Below are 9,547 nucleotides of genomic sequence, written 5' to 3'. Positions count from 1 at the left end.
TGAATTTTAAGAATGCTTTGTATATTTTGGTAACAGTCCTTTATTAGATGTGTCCTTTGTAAATATTTTCTCTCAGTCTGTGGTTTTTCTTCTCACTCTCTTGACATTGTCTTCCACAGAGCAAAAGTTTTAAATTTTAATGGAGTCCACCTTCCAGTTTATCAATTCTTATCAATTCTTTCTTTCTTTCTCTTTCTTTCTTTCTTTCTTTCTTTCTTTCTTTCTTTCTTTCTTTCTTTCTTTCTTCTTTCTTTCTTTCTTTCTTTCTTTCTTTCTTTCTTTCTTTCTTTCTTTCTTTCTTTCTTTTTCTTGCTTTCTTTCTTTCTCTCTCTTTTCTTTCTTTTGTAATCTCTATACCCAATGTGGAGCTCCAACTCAGGACCCTGAGATCAAGAGTCAGATACTCTATTGACTGAGCTAGTCAGGTGCCCCATCTATTATTTTTTTTTCATAAATTGTGCCTTTGGTGTTATATCTAAAAATTCATCACCATAGTCAAAGTAATTTGGTTTTCTCCCATGTTATTTTCTGGGAGTTTTATAGCTTTGTATTTTATGTTTAGGTGTGTGACTCATTTTGAGTTAATTTTTGTGAAGGAGGTAAACTCTGTGTCTAGGTTCATTTTGCATGTCTATGCTTAATGGTTCCAGCACCATTTGTTGAAAAGACTATCTTTGCTCTATTGCATTACTTTTATTCCTTTGTCAAAGATCAGTTGACTATATTTATGTGGGTCTATTTCTGTCCTCACTATTCTGTTTCATTGATCTATTTATCTATTCTTTCACCAATATCACATTGTCTTGATTACTGTAGCTTTATAATAAGCCCTGAAGTTGGGTAATGTGAGACCTCCAATTTTGTTCTTCAATATTGCATTGGCTATTATGGGTCTTTTGCCTTTCCAAATACACTTTAAAATGAATTTATCAGTATTCATTAAAAAATTCACTGAGGGGGCGCCTGGGTGGCTCAGTCGGTTGAGCGACTGCCTTCGGCTCAGGTCATGATCCCGGAGTCCTGGGATCGAGCCCCGCATCGGGCTCCCGGCTCGGCGGGGAGCCTGTTTCTCCCTCTGACCTTCCCCCCTCTCATGCTGTTTCTCTCTCGCTCGCTCTCTAATAAATAAATAAATAAAATCTTTAAAAAAAAATTCACTGAGATTTTGGTTTAGATTGTTTTAAATCTATAGATCAAGTTGGGGAGAACTGAGTTCTTGACAATATCTAATATTTCTATCCACAAATGTGGAGTATTTCTCCAATTTATATAGTTTTTTATTTTGTTCAACAGTTTTGTAGTTTTCCTCATATAGATTTTGTACATATTTTGTTGTATCTAAATATTTCAATTTCTTTTGAGTGCTAATGTAAATGGTACTGTGTTTTAATTTCAAATTTCAGTTATTCATTGCTGATATATAGGAAAGTGATTGATTTTTGCATATTAGCCTTGTATCCTACAACTTTGCTACAATCCTTTAATGGCTCCAGAATTTTTTTTACCTTTTTTTTTATTCTGCATTTTTTACAAGATGAGCACATCATCTGTGAACAAGGGCAGTTTTATGTCTTTCTTCTCAGTCTGAATACCCTTTTATTTCATTTTCTTGTTCTATTACATTAGCTAGAACTTCTAGTACAATGTTGAAAAGAAGCAATGGGAGGAGACATCCTTGCTTTGTGCCTAATCTTAGTGGAGAATCTTGAAGTTTCTCACCATTAAGTATGATTAAGCTGGCATTAAGATTTTATAGTTTAAAGTATGTTGTGTGGCTATATTATCTTGAAGGTGGCAGAAAAATCCAATTCTACCTTCTGCTGAGAAAGAGCCTGGGAATATTTGGTGAATGGCAAAAATGACTACTATATTTATAAGAAAGCAAAATCATTTTTAATTTTTAAAACAACTATTCAAATGATTTTTCAACTTTAAGAATCTACATATTTAAGTAAAGCATGAAAGACTAAACTTTGTAGTGCAATGATAGCATTGCCTTACTCAGAAAAACTTTGTTTCTATTTCATAGCCTCTTGAATAAAATTCCATCTCCATAGAAACTGGCACCTCCCTGCAGCCTTTGCGTCCCTATCCTCCTACACAAATATTATTGTAAACAACGTTGGATGGAATTTCTTCTGCTGCTTCAGAGTTTTGAATGGGGAGCCAAAGCTGAAAAGAGGAGGCAGCAAGTGGCTCTATATTCCAAAAGAGGGCATGCTCCCTTCCTCATCCAAATGATGTAAGCAGATGAGTAGATATTGGAATGCATTGAGTGAGTGGTAAGCTATAGGCACAGAGGGAGAACATTTTGATTTCTCACCTCCCTCTCCTTCCAAACCTGTTGAGGACTATGAGAAAATTGCTCATAGGCATTGGAGTATCTACCAAAAGAAAGATTGACATCTTCCTCTCCTGATGAAAGCTTGCTGAGTCCTAGAAGTTCATGAGGCCATTGCTGGCACAGACATCAAAGTTCTCCACTCTGATAAAGGTAAAAGTTCTGAAAGGGAGCTTCACATGTGTCTAGAGGAGTTTGCTTGAAGTTATGCAAACAGAGAATTCAGAGACAGAAATAGTTAGAGCATCTGTAACACAGAGGAAGAAGAGACAGAAGCATGAGGGAAGCCTGTACCATCAGGGTTTTGTATGACAAGAGTGTGTGAGTATCCCATGACCCTCCTGTGTCATGGGAACCGCACCCGTAAGAAACTGCTGGGCAGACAGCCAGGAGCAGGAGATGAGAGCGAACAGAAGTCAGCCGTAGAATGCATCATCCATCTTAGGAAACTTCTGGGAGATGGCAGCCCTGAGGAACCCACAACAACTTCAAGGATCAGCATTTGGATAACTGCCCCTCACACTTTCACCTCACATGTATCCCCTTTGACAGCCCAACAATGTTGAGATGCAAGAGAAATCAGAAATAGCAGAAAGGCAAAGAAGCAGTGAAAATCCAAAAAAAAAAAAAAAAGAAGGGGAGTGAAAAAGAAAACTATGCTGTCCTTCATTGTTGCAGAAATCTCATCACAAGCCAAGATTCAGATAGGAGGCAAGAGGTACTTTAACTTGGATATTGAATTAATATTTTGATCTAGATTATATTTTAAATACTGAAAGGAATCAGAAGTCTAGGGGATTTTTCTTCAAAGGACAAAGAAAGAAAGATTACCAAGTGTGGTTAGATGGTGTGATTAACGGAAAAAAATAAAGAATTTTCTCATTGAGACCATTCCTGAATACATTTGTCTATTTCATTTGTCTTTCTTCCACAATATTTGAAGAACAGGGCACTAGGAAGATGGGCTGAAGGACCTGAGCTTGACATGAATGGGGTCTAGGCTGGCCTACAGCCAGAGGAACCCAGACTCAAAGTGATTTGGCAGACCATGTCTATGAGTGGAATTAAAATTTAAAGCCTGATACTCAGTCTAGATGAGGCATCAATACAAAAGGGAGGGAGACAGAGTCCAAGTAGAGGCCAATAAGATGAGAGACGAGAACACCAGATCTTGCATAGGTTTCAAAGAAAGGATGGGAGATGGAACATTGAGATGTTTTGGTTCCTGGAACATTTCTGCAGACACATTTTACACTGAGTCCAACAGCCTTAGCTGTTAAGATCTCTGACCCATCTTAGACACCACCTGGAAAACTTTCTATTTCTGGCATTGAAATTCCTACCCAGTCTTCTGGGATAGTTATAAAGTCACTACCTCTACAAAATATGCTTACCTGCCTCTTCCCATATTCCCTAGCTGGAAATTATCTCTTTTCCCTTGGACTCCAATAACATATTGATATTTACACTTACATATAATTGTGCCCCTATATTTCCCATGTGCCATGTGAAAATCAGGAGGGTTAGCAGTTACTTATACACAGGAAGAATTTAGGAAGTATTTGTTGGGTGAATATTACTGTGAAAATAAATTCACAACTTAGAATAATTTTAAGCCTGATTTTTAAACTGCAAAGGAAGTTGCAGATGAAGTCAACATCAATAAGTGGTATTTATTAAGCAATCGCATTTACATATTGATGTGAGGAACAACATGCCGAATAAGTTAAAGGAATTGTTCTCAATTCTCTGCGAGCAACTTGCAACCTTACGATTTTGTGAGGTCCAGAAACAGATTGACTAGAAATACATGTGGAATGCTGTGAAGTCGAGAAAATAATTTACAAGAAGAGCAGGATGGTTGACAGTGCCCAACAATTAGAGAAAGATCAGATGATAGGCAGTAATACAATTTAGTTGTGGGGTCAAATATAATAAGAAATTCTTTCTTTCTTTTTAGCTACCACAAAACAGGTGGCATTGAACTTGCAGACAGAAGACATACTAATTTTTTTTCATGTTCTAGTTCTTGCTGGTAAATACTGAATATAGGCAAGTCATTTACGTCTGAGTTTCCTTTTTTTTCCCTGAGAGTATAACTGGATGAGTAAACTTTATTTTTTTTTTAGCAGTAAACATTTTTTCCCAAATAAATTATCATTCAGAATTGCAATAGAAAAAAAGAGATAAAACTGGAGCTGCTGTGGTTGAATGGGGCATTGAACCTCAGGGATACTGGGCTGCAATTTCTGCTTCCTTGAAGCACTTGCCACTGACTCTAGACATTTACAGATCCACATAGTACAAGTAGAAGACTTCTGCTATGGACCACCTATTCTATTTGTTTCTGTATTCAGAGCCTATGTTTTACAATGGCCAATTCCTTATTTGCCAAGAGTAAAATGTATTTTTCAATCCATTTTCTCACTTAATATTAAAAAAAAAACAAGAATGAGATTTAGGGAAGTGTAATTCCTGAGCTAAAGATAAAGAACCTGAGGCACAGAAAGGTCAGGGACATAAGCTGGCCCACTCATCATCCTGGATCTGCGAATGTACTTGTACTTAGGGTTTGTTTTGTTTTGTTTTGTTTTTCTTTTGTTTTTGTTTGCCTGCTGGAGCTTTCCGAAAATTTTGTGAACATTTTTTTTTTTTTTAGTTTAGTTATGTATTTATATAATGGTGAAATCTTAGGGACTTTATTAATGTTCTAAAATGGAAATCCCTTATGAGTATATTTGCATACTCAGGGGTTTATATAAGCTATAAGAATAGCCAACACCTGTGGGTAAATCTACACTAGGAGAATATGAGTTCCAGTACCAAATACTCTTTAAATTAAGACAATGAATTTGATAGAGAAATTGAACTGACGTGCTAGCTTACTTGGAAGACCGTTTACACTAGAAGGTAGTAAGATTTATACTACAGGGTCTTCCATGCCCCAAAATGTTTATTCACTGCAACATTTGTCAAGTTATCTAAAAGAAAGGGAAAGAGATATGAGAAGAAGTCTGATTCTAAAAGATTGTCCCATGCCTGCATTTGCTCCGGCTCTCCGCCTGGAGAATTTTAGAGTAGAAGAACGGTCGTAGACATTGATGCGCTTCCGGCAAAACAACATTTGGAAAATCCTTAGTTTTGATCGACTACCACCAAAATCCATGTTCCTTCCTGCACATTCTTTTTGAAATAGGACATACCCCAGCTTTGTGAAACCAAGCACAGAAGAATAATGCTTGTTCTCAAGCCAACTGGAGGAGGGCAGTGTTCAAGTCATCACAAATATTGTTATAAACAGAACAATGACATTGGCAACATCATTTGATCTTTGTGCCAAGGATGAAATTAATGTCATATGCTTACTCCGATGGATGACTGGAAGTTAAGTTTCCACCGAGCACACTTAAAAGCAGTGGTGTCCTCTCTCACTTCCATTTCTCCTTCTGATAAGTCAAGAAACTCTCATAAACAATACTGGCTTCTTGAAGATTTGAAATAGCAAAGGAGGCTCAGAAGTTTAAAAATTAGTTTAATTTAGAGATATTTTTTTCTTCCTTGAAAAACAAAGAGACAAATACACAAACAAAGCCCTCCAAACGTATCAACATTTTCAGCGAACAGAAATTTCTTCCATTCTCTCCCAGTCTCATGCACCTTCCATGATGGAATGAATTCTTGCAGGTGTTAGGGAAATATATTATGACATGGGTCCTTGGAGGTTGGCCAGATCCAACTCTGGCAAATGCCTACCATTCCCAATCGGGGCTACTTCACATTTATGATTTTCTTCATGAAACTTCTCTACTTGCGGCTTGGTGCTTTGTGAAAGAGGTTAGTACTGGATGAATGTGGATTCATTGCCCAAGTTACACATTTTCACTTTTAACTTGTACCTCACCAGGTCACCCCAAGACAAAAAAATGAGATGCAGTGTGCTTTCAGGTTGGGGAGGCAAAGGCACATAGACCGCTGTGCATTGTTTGCACATGCAAGCTTTTGATTTTGTGTTTGCTTCCTGGCCACGCAGAAGGCAGATTTGGGCGAGGAATCCCTCATATCTGTACTTGAAAAGCCTGAGAAAGAGCAGTGCTGTGTTGGTATTTCCATCCTCCTGCCTGGGTGGAGTTTTCAGGCTAGGAACTTTCAAAGGAAGAATATATACCTGGGAATGTGTAAGAACCAAGGCCGATCAACAAGTCAGGTTTGACGGTGATTCCTTGCTGAGTTGGATAGAAATAGTGTTCTCCTGAGAAGCCTTGGATACTTCTTTATTTAAACACCAATTTAGCGGAGTCTGAGAAACCAGTGTCACTTTTAGTTTTAGCTGTCGTGGCTATAGGTCCATAAATAATAACATGGCTGAGGTTGCATTTTGCTTGAAATATGCATGAAAAGAAGATCTTTTCCCCCTTCCTGTGTTGTGGTCGTTCGTTATCTTACTCTGAAGCTGGAACAAAATATGGATGTCATAAATTTTGTCATTTTTAAGGTTTAATTGGTCACATTATTACAAAGGTAGTCTTGGGAAAAAAAGCGCGCCCACTACCTTGGCAGTCAGCTACAGCCGGAACTGATAACCAAACTTCTTTAATATGGCTCTTCACAAACACTGACAGAGATTAGGAAGTTGCTGGAGTTGGAAGGCTATCACTGGAGGCTCTGGGAGTTTCTTCTGAAGTCATTCTGAATTAGCCGCTAATGGGGAGCTTTCTTTGATAGCGTTATTATAATTAAATGCAGCTGGATGAAAATCAACCACAAAGGGAACTCGTTTGTTTATCATTACTTCTGACTATGTTAGCAGATGTTTTCGAAGTACCCTAGTAGCCAGCTTAATTTGTCTCTGTGTAATGCGAAGCAGGTAAACTTTGATTAATAAACCGACAAGTACATTCCTTAATTTCTTTTCTGAAGTTTCCTTCTGTGACTCTCACATGGCACATATGTCAAATCCGGAAAGCACACGGATAAACATTCAATTTCTTTTTATATATGTCAGGCCAGCTGAAATGGAGGTGTCAGTCGGCGGAGAGCTGGCTTGTCAAATGTTCATCTTGCGAGCTGCTGGAGTATTATCGCATGTAAGTAGGCTAGTGAAAAAGATAAACACATATGGCACATACATACCAGGCTAGAGAACGACCGCTCTCTCCGTTGTAATCACTATTGGCTTTCCATACGGGACTCAATAATTTTCAGTAAATTGGATCCTTTATGGGTTTAAACATTAATTCATCTATTTAAAAAGGGTAATTTTGACATATCCTTTGCTTATAATAAATGCCTCCTCCACTTCTTAACAAGCAGGCTTCCTCACCACCCACTTTGTCTGTTCAACGCACAAACTTCAGTGTCTTCATTCAGAACGTACTTTCTACCTGCCTCCCTTTCTGTGCCAGGGTGCAGCTCTCCTCCCATTTAAAGAACCCTTGAATAGTGCACCCCTCTCTCCAAATCTTTCCCACATACCTGGAAAGAATGTGATTTTTTTTTAATTGCTCCACAAAGTTTAAATATGCAGCATCTGTGATTCACACTGCATCCATTACTAATACAACACAATTCATGTGCCCTGTGAGTTTGTGCTTTCTTTAAGATTAGCATTTGCTCAAGATAAAGTTGCATATGTGGCTGCATGTCCTTTGATTTTTTGTGTGTCCCTGTCAATGTTATCAGTTTCACATTGTGATGTCTACATCTGTTTTTAATTGCCATAATACCTAGCACAGTACTGAGTACTTCATATGTACTTGAAAATCGCTTTTTCTTTAAATGCCCGTGCATAACACATCTATTGACCCAGTTATTTATTACTTCTGAAAATTTACTTCTATGGAGATGTGTGTAAATGTGTATATTTATATGTATGTTTGTGTTGTCACCTGCTTGCTGCAAGAGTTCATTTGGACTTCGCAAAAGGGATGAAAAAACTGGCTAACTCTGAAGTTCTTTGCAGATAAGCATAGGGAAATGTAATCTTTGGCACCATTCTACTTCCCTTTCTTTAAAGGCCTGATTGAGTTAAAAAATGTTCTTCATGTAGGCAGAGTGGAATAGAAGAGTGAGCATGAGTTTTGTGACCAGATGGGACCGAATCCCAACACAGCTCCCTACTAGTTCCCCAAGCCTCAGCTTTGTCCTCTGTAAAATTAAGGACGATAATACTACCTTGTGAGGATTAGAGATAATATATCTAAAGATCTTGGCACATAACTGGCCCTCAGTATATATTAGCCAATGCCATTAGAAATAAGCAATATGCGGGGCGCCTGGGTGGCTCAGTCTGTTAAGCGTCTGCCTTCGGCTCAGGTTGTGACCTCAGGGTCCCGGGATCGAGCCCTGTGTCGGGCTTCCTGTTCAGCAGGAAGTCTGCTTCTCCCTCTCCCTCCTTCTCCTGTCCTCTCTCTCACTCCCTCTCTCAAATAAAATAAATAAAATCTTAAAAAAAATAAGCAATATGCTATTTCCGTAGAAGAGAAAAAAGTTAAAAACAATCACGGTTGCAGGAAACAGTGTGAGTGGCCCTTGGTGCTGGTCTTCATGAAGGATTGTTCACAGCATGTATTAGAACACCAATTTAGATGTTATTTTGTGCAAAAACAAACTTAAAATGTTAAATTACAACTAAAAAGCAATCGAAATTCATTAATACCGAAAGAATATTTCTTGTGAAAAGAGCACACCTATCTGTGACCAGCTGAGTGCTCACTGTACATTCAGCTCCCAACCACCAGTTGTCATTTGATTAAAAATAATCCATCTGGAGCAGGTACCTTTCTAATTGGGAGACGTTTCAAGGAAGCTTCATTAAATGCCCACACTCTACAAAAATTTTTGAAATAATTGTCCATATTAGAAATGTCAGGATAATTAGTTAAATCACAATCTTGGGTTGGTATATAGTGAGAACCAAATGTGAGTTTGTACCTTTATGTCATTTTAGAATCCTTGAGAATTTTGTCTGGATTCTTTTAGCCTTTTAAGCTTCTTCTCTAATGGGAATCTGTCTTTCCTTTCCTTTCTCTGGGGTGAGGAGAGCAGGGCTAGAGTCACAATGTTTTAATAGAACTGCAGATTAGCTAATTTTGAAAAAAAAAAATCCTTGTTAAGATGATTGCCCTTGAGGAAAATCCTTCATGTGTGAGTAACTATCTTTATTATTTCAACTACTTTGCTAGAGAATAGAATTACCTGACAACATTT

The 9,547-nt window shown here is 37.9% G+C and overlaps 1 long non-coding RNA gene across 4 annotated transcripts in view; it reads left to right on the top strand.

Annotated features, from left to right (window-relative positions):
• The window catches only part of LOC115943109 (uncharacterized), a 388,724-nt gene extending 386,199 nt beyond the window's left edge, over positions 1–2,525 (top strand). For all 4 annotated transcript variants that reach the window (XR_014143626.1, XR_014143623.1, XR_014143621.1 and 1 more), the window contains one exon: positions 2,511–2,525. This is a non-coding gene — a long non-coding RNA (uncharacterized LOC115943109). The remainder of the gene's footprint in view (positions 1–2,510) is intronic.
• The last annotated feature ends 7,022 nt before the right edge of the window (positions 2,526–9,547 follow it).

Source organism: Leptonychotes weddellii, chromosome 3 (genome assembly GCF_054177405.1).
Source record: "Leptonychotes weddellii isolate Sample4059 chromosome 3, ASM5417740v2, whole genome shotgun sequence".
In the NCBI taxonomy this organism is placed as follows: Eukaryota; Metazoa; Chordata; class Mammalia; order Carnivora; family Phocidae; genus Leptonychotes; species Leptonychotes weddellii.
This window is presented reverse-complemented; position numbering and strand designations above follow the sequence as displayed.